This window comes from Equus caballus, chromosome 8 (assembly GCF_041296265.1).
Source record: "Equus caballus isolate H_3958 breed thoroughbred chromosome 8, TB-T2T, whole genome shotgun sequence".
Classification (NCBI taxonomy): Eukaryota; Metazoa; Chordata; class Mammalia; order Perissodactyla; family Equidae; genus Equus; species Equus caballus.
In genome coordinates this window covers 44,613,714-44,627,377 of record NC_091691.1, presented here as the reverse complement: position 1 = coordinate 44,627,377, position 13,664 = coordinate 44,613,714, and positions in this window count along the sequence as shown.

The following is a 13,664-nucleotide window of genomic DNA, read 5'->3' as shown; positions in this document are numbered from 1 at the left end:
GGTACTGCATCAGAGTGGAGCAAAGTGTCTTTAAGGCTTATCTCCACCCCTGCCCCCAGAAGGAGATCTCAGTAGAGGCACCTAAGGAGGCCTTGGCTGAGGGCCTCAGTAAAGTGACCTCTGAATGGAGACATGGGCTAGGGATGCAGACATGTGTAAGAGCAAGGACTCGCCAAAGGACTTGAGTCCTTGCGCTGGCTGTCACCACATCTGGTGGGGAGGGAAGCTTCCCTGTGAGGCCTCCCAGGCAGAGCCTTTGTAAATGCCTGTGGTTGGGTCTAAAAGATCACTTATTGGTTTTTGGTATGTAGTCAGACTTCTCAGTCAGCATCTTTGACCCCCAGCCCCTTTGGTGAGGTTGTCTCACACGTTTGTAACATAGTTAGGTTCTGAATTTCATCCTGGAATCTGCCAGTCTCCTAAGTGGTTATTTGAAATTTGCATGCATTGAGGTTCATTCTTTGCTCTTTAAAGTTCTATGAGTTTTGACAAATGCATTCATTTATTGGTAGAGCACCATACAGAACACTTTTACCACCCTAAACAGCCTCCTGTCCTTCGTCTGTACAACTGTCCCCTCTCCCTCAAAATCCTGGCAACCACTGACCTTTCTACCACCTCTAGAGTTTTGCCTTTTCTAGAAAATCATGTAGTTGGAATAATATAATATGTAGCCTTTTCAAACTGACTTCTTTCACCCAGCAGTGGGCATTTAAGATTCTTCCATGACTTGATAATTTATTCCTTTTGATTCTTTAATAATATTCCATTGTATGGATATACCGCATTTTGTTTATCTTTTCACCTTTTGAAGGACATTTGATTGCATTCAGTTCTTAGAATTATGAATAAAGCCACTGGTGTAGTTGAATTTTATCTTCCCCACTTTATGTCTATTTTTGATTCTATTATGTATTTATGTCTATTTAGATTCCTGACCCTAACCAGCTGACCTGTAGTGAATCAGAACGTCAGATTCAGAGACAACCACCTTTCATAGAAGTTTTCACTCACTCTTATAGTTTTTTAGAGTAAAATCCCTATAATATACTCCTTATTCTGTTTATCTCATAGTTGTCCTTCTTACTTTATCAAACTCTAACTGATACAAAAATTTTTCCCAGAAGTGTTTCAGAAGAACAAACTTAAGGTTATTTTCTCTGTGTTGATTGTGGATTGTCTGAAAATTTTTCTATTCTGATTAGATGTAAAGTCATTAATGATCCTCCTGTCAGTGGTGAAGGCACTGCTGATAACCCACAGCATGCAGTACCAAAACAGTTGCTTGAATTAACATCGACACTCTTAGGTATGCGCTTATAGAAGGTAAGCCTATGAGCAACCAAGTAGTTGCTGCCAGAGAATGTTTTAGTAAAAATAAGAAGTATGTTGGTTGCTTCAGAGTGTGCTGGAGAACTTTAGAAAAGAAAATGATGAGCTAAGGGATTTAAATTTTCAATCTAAAATCTGAATAAGAAACCAGAAAGTTTCTTTCTATGACTGCAAAAAAGGAACTTTTATCGTCCGTAATTACAGGGCTAAGATATCTGGAAATGAATCCCAAAGATTAATCCTGTGGGTGGAATGGGAACATACGGGCAGATTCCAGTAAACCTGGGTCCTTCTGCAACCCTCTAAGCCTCCTTTGCCAAAAGAAGCACACTTCCTCCAGTGTCTGAAGAGCCTATAGTGTTCTCCCCTGAGGTAGTTGCCTTGCAGGGCCCTGCTAACCTTTTTCACGACCAAATGCCCCACCTTTCATTATCTCTAGAAATAGAACCAGACTCAAGTATTATCAGGCCCCAGGGAGTAAGGCCAAAGTATAGCCTATGCAAAGGTAAATAAATAAAGATTTTACCAACTTCTATCAATAGCAATCTGGGGCCTATGGCTGGGAATGAATACTTAAGGTGTTAAATTAGGGTGGAAAGAATATAATGATAGATTGAGACAAATTTGCTCATATGAGTACTGTAAGCAGAGATGTAAGCATTACCTTGAAGGGGTGTGAATGGCTTTAACAGTTTGCTAGGTTGGTTGACTAAAACCTGGACCCACAGTTGCCCTAAATGAGCTTGAAATACCAGAATTTCCTATTTACTCTCAAGAAAGTGATTCAAAGACTTTGGCAGACTGAAATGCTAGAATACAGATGAGAATCCAGAGCACCCCACTGGGAAATCCCTTTATATCTGCAAAAAAAGATAGCTTAGGAGAGATGACTCTAGAATGGAGGGTAGAAGAAGAAATTATGGGTATTAGTTATGGCCTTGTTAACAATTATAGCAGCATAAAGTTTAGTTTCCATCACTAATCTTTGCCTTATAGATTTTCCCAGAGATTTTGAGTAAACAGAATCCTGGAGAATCTATGCCTGGATGGCATGAATTTAATATGGGAAGCAAGTACATCTGAGTGATGCAAGGGGTCCCCTATAGAGGACACTGTTGATGGCCTGATCAGGTCCCTTTTACTGGAAAGATGTAGGTATACCCTGGCTGCTGTGAGTGTTGACTGCAAAAATTCACATCTGCTCTACTCACTGGAGAATTTTTCCCAGTCAAATGGGAGCAACAGTGCCTGAGAGTTTATGCTCCCTTCCTTCATCCTTGGGGCAATGCTTAGCCAACGATCAATTGACATGGAGTCATAAAAGTCCAGCTGCATGGCTTCAAGGTGAGACTGACCCCATTTCAAGTCATGCTCAGCTAATCCCCATGGGATGGGACTGAGGACAGACATCACTGAGACACCATCCTTGCTTAGCTTTTTACTCCTGCCCTATCCTGCTTCCCTCATTCCCTTACTTCTGAAAGCACTTCCTCAACAATCACCGGAATAAGAATCTCCATCTTAGGCTCTGCTTCTAGGGAACCTGACTTAAGAGATCAGCTGTTACTATAAGAAAGTTAGCATCTCTGAGCCTCATTACCCTCATCCCATACAGTGGTGATAAAAAGAGTTTATCCTAATATTTTTGTAAACATTCATTGAAATATTTATCACTTTCTGTTGAAATTATCTGTTTATGAGATTTTCTCCTGAATCAGTCATGTTTTTAAAATTACTTTTCTGTAAACCCAGTCCCTAACATAAAGTGTGGCCCATAGCATTACTCAATAAATATTTATCCCCTAATTGCCTTCACAGTCTACTCACCCACCTTCACTTTGGTGCGAACATAGTGTCATATAGATTTGGTTGCACAATTTTAGAACGGACACAGCAAAGTTCTCATATGAGCCCAGACTCAGCTCCTGGATAGCTAGGGTGAAGGAGAAGTGTTTACTTCGATCTTTTGGTGAGCAGGTGTCTCCACGTAATCCAAGAAAGCTCTGCCTCTGGATTGGGGCATTACAGTAATCAGAGAGCCTGTCCCTACTGGCCCTGTTGTGGAGTGTTTAAAAAGGCACCAACCTACATTCCCATCAGCAGTGTATGAGAGTTCCCTTCTCTCCACATCCTCTCCAACACTTGTTATTTCTCATCTTAATAACAGCCATTCTGATGGGTGTGAGGTGATATCTCATTGTAGTTTTGATTTGCATTTCCTTAATAATTAGTTATGTTGAACATCTTTTCACGTGCCTGTTGGCCATGTGTATATCTTCAAGATTTGGAGAGGACGTGGAGAAAAAGGAACCCTCACATATTGCTGGTGAGAATGTAAATTGGTGCAACCACTACAGCAACAGTATGGAGATTTCTCAACAAAGTAAAAATAGAAATACCATATGATCCAGCTGTTCCATTTCTGAGTATTTATCCAGAGAACATGAAAACACTAATTCAAAAAGATATATGCATGTTCATTGCAGCATTATTTATAACAGCCAAGTCTTGGAAGCAACCTAAGTGCCCATCAAGGGATAAATAGATAAAGAAGATGTGGTATATATATGATACCACTCAGCCATAAAAAAAGATGAAATTATACCATTTGTGACAACACAGATGGAAGGTATTATACTAAGCAAAAGAAGCCAGATGGAGAAAGACAATTACTGTATGACTTCACTCATATGTGGAAGATAAACAAACAAACACAGAGATACTACGGAGGAGAACAGATTGATGGTTACCAGAGGGGAAGAGGGTGGAGGGAGATAAAGGGCACGTATGTATGGTGACAAATGGTAGTGAACATGATGCAGTCTACACAGAAGTCAAAATATAATAATGTACACCTGAAATTACATAATGTTATAAATGTGTGACTTCAATAAAATAAATTTAAAAAATAAATAAAAAGGCTAACTAGATGGCTTCTGTGATGTGGAAACTGAGAGTTCACTGAGCCTTTCCACAGAGCACCCACCATCCTCTCTCCTCTCCACTCTTCAGTCTAGGCTGCCCATGCCTTACACATTATGCGAACTTCTCACTAAAGACAAGTGCTTTGCAACCTCTGTGAGTCACATGACTGTACATTTGACTTCAGTAATGACACAATAAGTCTGAGCCTGGGAAAGCTCATTGTTAAATCCTATGGTGTGGAAAGAGGCTTGAATTTGAAGTCAAGAGCCATGTCTAGGCACCAGAATGGTTGTGTGGATGGCTAAAATCCTGCAATACTTCCGTGCTGGTTGGCAAACAGTCACAGTCCTGAGCTCCCTGAGCATCCACTTCCTACTCCTGGGTGCTGGGGCCAATTGTGCTCCTCCTTCAGGGTCCCTGAAGCCTCCTCACAATTCAGCAACGAAAGGGTAAAGCACAGGGGCTTGGCCTCCCAGGCAAGGCTCCAGTGTCGCCAGCTTCCATCTTGCGCATCCATGCCATATCAGATACTTCATATGTTGACTGTCACTCCTGTGTTCAAGGTCTCATTAGGCCCCTCTGTAGATAGGTGACCATGAGCAAACTGCATCACTTTCTTAGAGCCAATTTCCTCATCTCATAGGGTGTTTCTGATAGTAGTTCTTATATGTAATTTGCAATTTAGTTTTTGCACTGTTTACAAGGAGGGTAAAATACACTTTTCATGCATATCCCCTACAACCTGTGATATGCACTCTAACTTACATGTGAAGTTCACATAGAATTGTGATGCTGGATCATAAAAATAATGGACTCTAACACTGTCTAGCCATCCTTAGCAACAGTATGAAGCAAATCATTTATTGTCCTGTGATCATTTGCCCACATCTCCTCCTACCTCACTCCTCAAACAATCAGAAATCGAGTCAAATTAGCTAAAGCAAAAATCGGTGTATTTATTGGGAGGAAACATGCTTATCTCACAAAACCTAAGGGCAGAAAGCAAAGGAGAGTCTCAACAGAACAGGAGCCTGGGCTGGCACCAAGGTGAGTGTTTCAGTCTCTCTGAGGCCACATGTGGCTGCTCTTCTCTGCTTCTCTCTGCATCCTCATTCCCATCTCATTCCAAAAACTGGTGCTCCTCCCTGAGTGTGCCCAGGAGGGAACGGCTGTCTCAACCACAGTTCTGCTATTTCACTTATGCAACTTCTCTAGGCCTGTATTCCAGTTTGGTTTCTGTGGGATTTGGTGTCCATCCCTATCAGCTATGTCCAAAGAGACATGAAATAATGTATGACACACAGAGCACCCACAGCTGTGGGAGAATCAATGTTCTGAGGAGCAGTAGGGGAGCACAGGGAATGCCAGGGAGAGAAATCATTGGAACCTGTTGCCCACTCATCATAGCACCATTGCTTTATGTCTCAGCGTCTGAAACATATTACAAATATTAGCAACTTGATACTGATTTCCCTTCCAAATATATTACAAAAACTATAAAGTACTGGACTCCTTGAATCCAGCAACTGCTAACAGTATAAAAGGAGTTTTCAACCAATGGCAGAAAAAGAAATTGCCCTCCAGATGAAACTCTGCCAATAATTCTAATAGACTAAGTTATCGTTTACTCTATGAAAAAAAGATTACTGTGAACATTTTCTGCTTCTTCAAAGAAGAGTGTCATTTGTCTAAGCAGGTTGGTTAACTGGACAGCTCCTTCAGAATGCTAGTCTATGTGGTGCTATCCTGGTGATGAGCTGAGCTCCTAATCATACAATGGAAGGTGTTATTGAATGGCCTGTCAGGGAGATGGGGACGTGATTTCAGCGGTGGTAATTGTTACCCCCAGCTTTATGGTGATGCACAGGGCTGATGGCACCACTCAAACTTTATTTCCTTCACTTTCTCCTCCCCATATTGCTGGGGACAGTGACCATGGCAGCCACAGTGTTGGTGTCAGGAGTGGAGCCTCCACTTTAAGAAGACACGTCTGACATCCAGCCTCACCAAAGATAGTGTGTAGACCATTAAGCCACAAAGTGGCAATGGCTTTCCAAATTTGGGAGGAAGTTAGTCTGGTCGTCCTGCCAAGGCCTTTCTGAGCTGCAGATTTTGTGTGTGTGCTTGCGCATCAAGGGGCTGGCCCTGGAACCCGGCCTGAGCTGGAAGAAGGGGGCTTCCCCCTCCTTGTTTCCCCAGAGGAGTTTAGCAACCCCAGGAGCTGCTCCAGGTCCCCTCCAGAGCTGGGAGGGCATACAACTGCTGGGTCACTGAGACATCCTGTTGGCAGCATGTCAGCTCTGGAGCCCCGGCCCTCCCCAGGCTCTTTCAAGGCAACGTGACCAGGCCAGGCTCTCGATCTGGGTAAGGGCACCAGGAGCTTTCAGCCTCATCACTGGAGACAGGAGCTCAGGGCACAGCAGGAAAGACTTTCTGTTGATATGTGCAATGGGAGCTCACATGTTTAAAACTTGAATGTTATAGGTATATAATTTCATTTTTGACCCCAATCCAGTTAAGTAGTGAAATTCATTTAAAATATAACTTCCTTGAGTCGTAGTTTTCAGGGCTCTTTCTTCTCAGGGATGGTGTGTTATTTATGGCTAATTCACATGCTGGGCCAAGCAGGTTCCCAACAAAATCTTATGAAATTGTTTGAATAATATGTTTGTCTTTAAAACAAGACAACAATTATTTGGAGACAGTATTAGTCTTTCACAAATGCTCACCTCCTCTCTGATCTACAAACTATTTGAGATATTGTCTTCTATCATGACTATTCTGTATATGGAATGACTCCTGTCTGTTGAAATAAACGAGTGTATAACTCTTTAAACTTTGTGTTTCTGAGTAACATAAATATTTGGATTTTGACTTGACATATGTTTAGCTTGCTACATAAAATACAGGAAGGTCTGTCTGTTTTAAATTAAATTTTCTTAAAATACAGTATAAATAGTCCTGGAAATTGTGTTAAATATTAAAATAATTTGCATTTTTTATTTCATATTGTAAGTGGAATTTAGAGGAAAATCTTGTTAAACACTGGGTACTGTTTTTCTTTTACTAATTATTGGAAGAACAAAAAGCATTTTCTGTGAGTATGCAACCTGGGAAAACTTGTTTGTGTGAAAAAAACAGCTATAAGATTGATACATAAAGTTGTGACAGTTTATATTCTATATATATTCTAAGTATACATTCTATTTTCCAGTGAAAATATATGTTCTATATATTCTATTTTCCAAGTAGTGTGATTTGGGGCAAAAACTGGCATCAACTTGCATGAAACCATCAGAATTGGAGATTCAGGCAGGCCACTAGGCTGGGATCCACTCAGCACCTGGGCAGCGGGAGTCTCAGAGCCCTCAGGCTCCAGCAGCCACCATGCTCTGACTAGTCACCCATTTTGATTGCTCTCCTCTGTGCCAGTTGATTTCCCTCTATTCTGAGACTTTCAGTTGATTTCAGACTCAACGGTTTAAGGTAATTTTAACACAGAAACTATTATATTTTCTATTTGAAATCTGTTTCTCCTTGTAACTCTAATAGAAAATACATTACAAAAATGAAATTGAAATGCTTCAACTTTCTGTGTTAGTCACAGAACTACTTTCCTTCCCACCCAACGCCATGTCTTTGCAGAGCCCGTCCTCAAAGAGCGTTCAATGCAACGGGGTAAGTCAATGGGCAACTTTCAGTGTTCCATCCTCCAATAGTCCTTGGGTTGTGGTGGGAACAGGGTCAGGGGAGTAAGGGAGATGAAGATGCTGAGGTTCGTAGATCAAATTCGTTGGCTCAGCAAAGTCTCTCATCTTGACAACTACTAGAAATCAGTGAATGATTTTAAACTGAGTCAATAATGTGAACGTATTTGTGCCTTAGAAATATAATTCAGAAATTACAGAGGAAGGATTAGCAAGAGAAGATGGATGGTTAGCGGTCAGTTTGGAAGCTATTGCAGTGATTTAGGCAAAACCTAAGAGGACTGGGATTAAGAAAGTTGCTGCACAGATATAAAGTAGATGGATTTATGTATTTTGAGATTTGGATTGAAGTGCCTGGGGGATTGATTTCATGCAGAGAATTAAGATATATGAGAGTCATGAGTCATCAAAGACAGCCATGAATTTTGGTCCCAATTTTTGCGAAAGGGAATGAAGAAGGAGGAGCAGTTGTGAAGAGAAAGATTGTGAGCACCATTTTGGACATCTGTTTGAGAAGCAAAAAGCATAGCTCCTTGGAGATGTCCAGGAGACAGCTGGATATGTGGGTCTGGAGCTCACAGTGAGGTCTGGATTAATAATTAGTTTGGAAGCTTTTGGTGTAAATGTAATAGCTGAACCAGAGACAGGTTTCCTGTGAGGCACGGGCACATTGCAAAGACTAGTACCTAATTTTATGTGTACAATTTCTTTTTTAAAGAGCATCCCCTGAATTGCATAAGCTTCGGCACCACAACAAGTGGATCTGCCCCTGGGCTGAACTTATGAAAAGTGATTCAAGTAGAGTTTATAGAGTGAAACCAGAGAGAACTTTGAGAACCCGGAGGAGAGCCAATATTTAAAGGGCTGGTGGAGGAGGAAGGAAGATATGCAGGAACTAAGAAGGGGTGCTGTGGAGGTCAGGATGGGAGATAAGGAGGTAAGGATGAAAGTGCCATTACAAAAGCTGAAGAAAAAGTCTAAAGAAAGGAGAAATGCTTCAGAGGGAAAAAGAGGGCTACAATGTCTAAAAGCTGACTATTGGATTTAGCACAAGATGGCCACTGGTGGCTTTGGCAAAGCACATTTACTGAAGAGACGGGGCAGCAGCAAGATTGCAGAGGCTTGGGGAAAGCATGGGAGGAAAAGTGAGTATCAATATTTACTTCAAGTGCCCTGGCTGAAAATAGATGGTCAGAGATCAAGCTGTAGCAAAAATCTAAATCAGATAAACTAAATTATCTTTATGGGCTATAATTTTGGAATTTTATGCCTAGGTCTTAATTTTTTTCCCAATTTTCAAAATTATGCAATATGCACTTGAATTCCTGATGGTTGATAGAGATTAAGTGTCTACTACATCACACACGTAAATACACAAGACACTGTCTTGATGTATGCTCTTAGTTTCCACAGTCCTCTCCCGATGCTCCTCCTAGCTCTGAGGCAACTCCATCTTTGGCTCCTCTCAAGCTTCTTCCTGACTACGATGTGTTAAAGGTTGGAGTCCCCTGTAGTGGAGTCTTTCACTTCTTGTTCTGCCCCCTCACTAGGTGATCTCCTGTGCTTCTGTCACTATAATTACCACCCCCAGAAATGAGACACTTGTTTCTTCAGGCCAGACCTCTCCATGTCTCTTCTGTGTATCATTTCATAGGTGTGTCAAAGGCAGCTCAGATTCAACATGTCAAGGTGAACTTATGAACCTATGAATTTTTTCATAAACTAGTCATCTTGGTATTTTCTGCCTCAATGAAAAGGACCACCATCCATCCAGGCATGAGAGCTGAAAACTAGCTGTCATTCCTGGCACCCTTCCCTCTTACCCAACTCATCACCAAATACTGTCAGTTGTTCCCTCATCCTCCAAATACTTCTCATCCCCATCACTGTCAACTCCCTCTCCTGCTCCGGCCTCCCCCTGCCCTGCCTTCTCCTTGGTCTACTCATTTATTTCCATGATTGTTTGAAATTATGCATCCCCCTCACTAGGCACTAAACTCTAGAAGAACAGAGGCATGTCTGTTTTTTCTCCTTTCTATTATTTCTGCAACCTCTGTGCTTGGCACATAGTAGAAGCAAAATAAATATTGTTGAATGAATAAGTAAATAAAATGTGATAATGTGAATATAGAATGGATGTATGTGTTTTGGAGCTGTTAACATTTTCCTTCTATCCTAATATTTAACCCCAGTAATAATGTATCATGTGCTTGGCGGATGTCATAACGCCACCACTTTTAGTGATGGAAGAGATTAAAATTTCCTACTTTTGCCCTAAATGTGAAAGTTGATGACATTGAACTATGATGCCTTCTCTTATAGAAAGAAAAATGTTTGCAATTCATATTTTTAATAAACACTTTTTGTCTAGGCTTCTGACTTTTCTAAATGTAGTGCAATTTTTTAATTCATAATTTTAAATTAGGGCTCTAAGGGCGGAGCAAAATGGCGGGGTGAGCTGACCTGGGATTGTCTCCCCTTCCAAAATACAACAAAGGATTGGAAAAACTGAATTTCAGAGAATAAATCTAATGCCAACACATTAGAGACCTACAATACCAAGAAGGCGGAGATCATAAACCTTACTTACGGCCTCGGAGGCGCTGGAACGGTAGGAGAGAACATCGCTCCCTCCCCTAGAGTCTGCGATCGCTGCGGCGTGGGTCGGGAAGGAGCGGGGGAGGGGCCGTGCAACCGGGGATCATCCAGGACTCCTGCCGCTGGTTCAGTGGAGACCCGCTGACGGGGGGAAAGCTTCCGTCTGTGGGGACCCCATAAACCCAGGGCCTCGGGAGACCATAGAACAGAACTGATCTGAATCCAGATCGGCTAGTGAGAATAGAAGCCCCTCCCTCCTGGCAAAGCCACTGGGTGCAGCCATCTTGCCCGAAGGCAGAGAGCTCATAACACCCGGCTCTCGACCCCCCATCTAGTGGCGACAGGCTATAACTGCAACCAAATTCTAGCACCATGTGAAAAAACCACGCCTCTACCATCCAGCAATTTATAAAAGCCCCAGACCAGAAGGAAAACAATAAAAATATAGAATTAAGTCCTGAGGACTTGGAATTAGGTAAACTAAGTGATAATGAGTTCAGAGCAGCTATAATCAAAAAACTCAATGAGGTCGAGAGAAAGATAGAGAAAAAAGCCAAGTTCTGGAGTTACTTCACAAAAGAGGTTGAAATCATAAAGAAGAATCAAACAGAATTGCTAGAGATGAAAAACAGAATGGACCAGATAAAACAGAATATGGATTCCCTAAATGCCGGTGTAGACACCATAGAAGAGCAAATTAGCATAATTGAAGATAGACAGGCTGAATGGCTCCAGGCAGAGGAAGAAAGAGAACTAAGAATTAAAAAAAATCGAGGAAAAAATCTCTGAGAGATAGTGGATTCAATGAGGAGTAAGAACATAAGGATCATAGGAATTCCCAAGAACGTGGAAAAGGAAAATGGAGCAGAAAGTGTGCTTAACGAAATTATTGAAGAGAACTTCCCAAATCTAGGGATTGATGGAGAAATGTGTGTAGAGGAAGTTTTCAGATCTCCTAGATTTGTCAATGTAAAGAGACCTACTACAAGGAACATAGGAGCAAAATTGGCAAGAAGGAAAGATAAGGAAAGAATACTCAGGGAAGTAAGAAAAAAGAAGAGAATAACCTATAAAGGAGCTCCTATCAGACTGTCAGCAGATTTCTCTACAGAAACCTTACAAACTAGGAGAGAATGGAGTGACATATTCAAAGCTTTAAAAGATAAAAATCTTCAGCCAAGAATACTCTATCCAGCAAGAATTTCCTTCAGATATGAGGGAGAAATTAAATCTTTTCCAGACAAACAAAAGTTAAGGGAATTTGTAACTAAAAGCCCTCCACTACAAGAAATCCTCAAGAAGGCTCTCATACCTGAAAAAAGAAAAAAGGGAGAAAGGGGTCACAATCCACAGACTAGGGAGACTGATGGATAGAACCAGAACAGGATAGCAAATATTCAACTATAGCATTAGGGTAAAAGTAAGGAAACTGCCAAAGCACGGACGATCTTATCACTCTAACTACAAATTCATAACATGAGTTGGAATAAGAAATGAAAATAATTATTTAGGAGGGCAAGAGCAAAGGGTCTAAATCAGTATTGGTCAAGTAAGCAAGAGACCACCAGAGAATAGACTATATTATACACGAGATTCTAAATACAAACTTCAAGGTAGACACTAAAATAAAATACAGAACAGAGTCACAAATCATAAATAAGGAAAAATCTAAGAAACCCAGCATAAGAAATTGCAGTATTAAATGGGTAGTCTAAAGCACACAGGAAAAGAAACGCAGGAAAACAAGATAATGAGCGACAGATTGACAGAATTAAGTCCACATGCATCAATAATCACTCTCAATGTAAACAGATTGAAGTCTCCAATAAGAAGACACAGAGTGGCAAAATGGATTAAAGAACAAGATCCAAAAATTTGTTACCTCCAAGAAACACACCTCAGCCCCAAGGACAAACACAGACTCAGGGTGAAGGGGTGGAAGACAATACTTCAAGCTAATAACAAGGAAAAAAAGGCAAGTGTTGCAATTCTCATATCAGACCAAGTGGATTTCAAAATAAGACAGGTAAAGAGAGACACAGAGGGACAATATATAATGATCAAAGGGACACTTCATCAAGAAGAAATAACGCTTATAAATATCTATGCACCCAACATAGGAGCACCAAGATTCATGAAGCAACTATTAACAGACCTAAAGGAAGATGTTAAAAACAACACAATAATAGTAGGGGACCTCAACACCCCACTCACATCAATTGACAGATAATCCAGACAGAAAATCAACAAGGAAATAGTGGAGCTAAATGAAAAACTAAAACAATTGGACTTAATAGACATATATAGATCACTTCACCCTAAAAGAGCTGAATACACATTCTTCTCAAGTGCACATGGAACATTCTCAAGGATAGACCATATGTTGGGAAACAAGGCAAGCCTCTACAAATTTAAAAAAATTGAAATAATAACAAGCATCTTCTCCAATCATAGTGCTATAAGGCTAGAAATTAATTACAAGAAAAAAGCTGAGAAAGGCACAAAGATGTGGAGACTAAACAACACACTACTGAACAAGCAATGGATCATTGAAGAAATTAAAGAAGAAATAAAAAAATACCTGGAAACAAATGAAAATGATAGCATGCCATACCAACTCATACGGGATACAGCAAAAGCTGTATTAAGAGGAAAATTCATCGCAATACAGGCACATCTTAACAAACAAGAAAAATCCCAAATAAGCAACCTTAAAGCACAGCTAACTGAACTAGAGAAAAAAGAACAAATGAAGCCCAAAGTCAGCAGAAGGAGAGAAATAATAAAAATCAGAGCAGAGATAAATACTATTGAAACGAAAAAGGCAGTAGAAAGGATCAATGAGACAAAGAGCTGGTTTTTTGAGAAGATAAATAAAATTGACAAACCACTAGCCAGACTTACAAAGAAAAAAAGGGAGAAAGCTCAAATAAACAAAATCAGAAATGAAAGAGGAGAAATAATAACAGACTCCACAGAAATACAATGGATTATAAGAGAATACTACAAAAAACTATATGCCAACAGAATGGATAACCTAGAGGAAATGGATAAATTCTTGGACTCCTACAGTCTCCCAAAGCTACCTCAAGAAGATGCAGA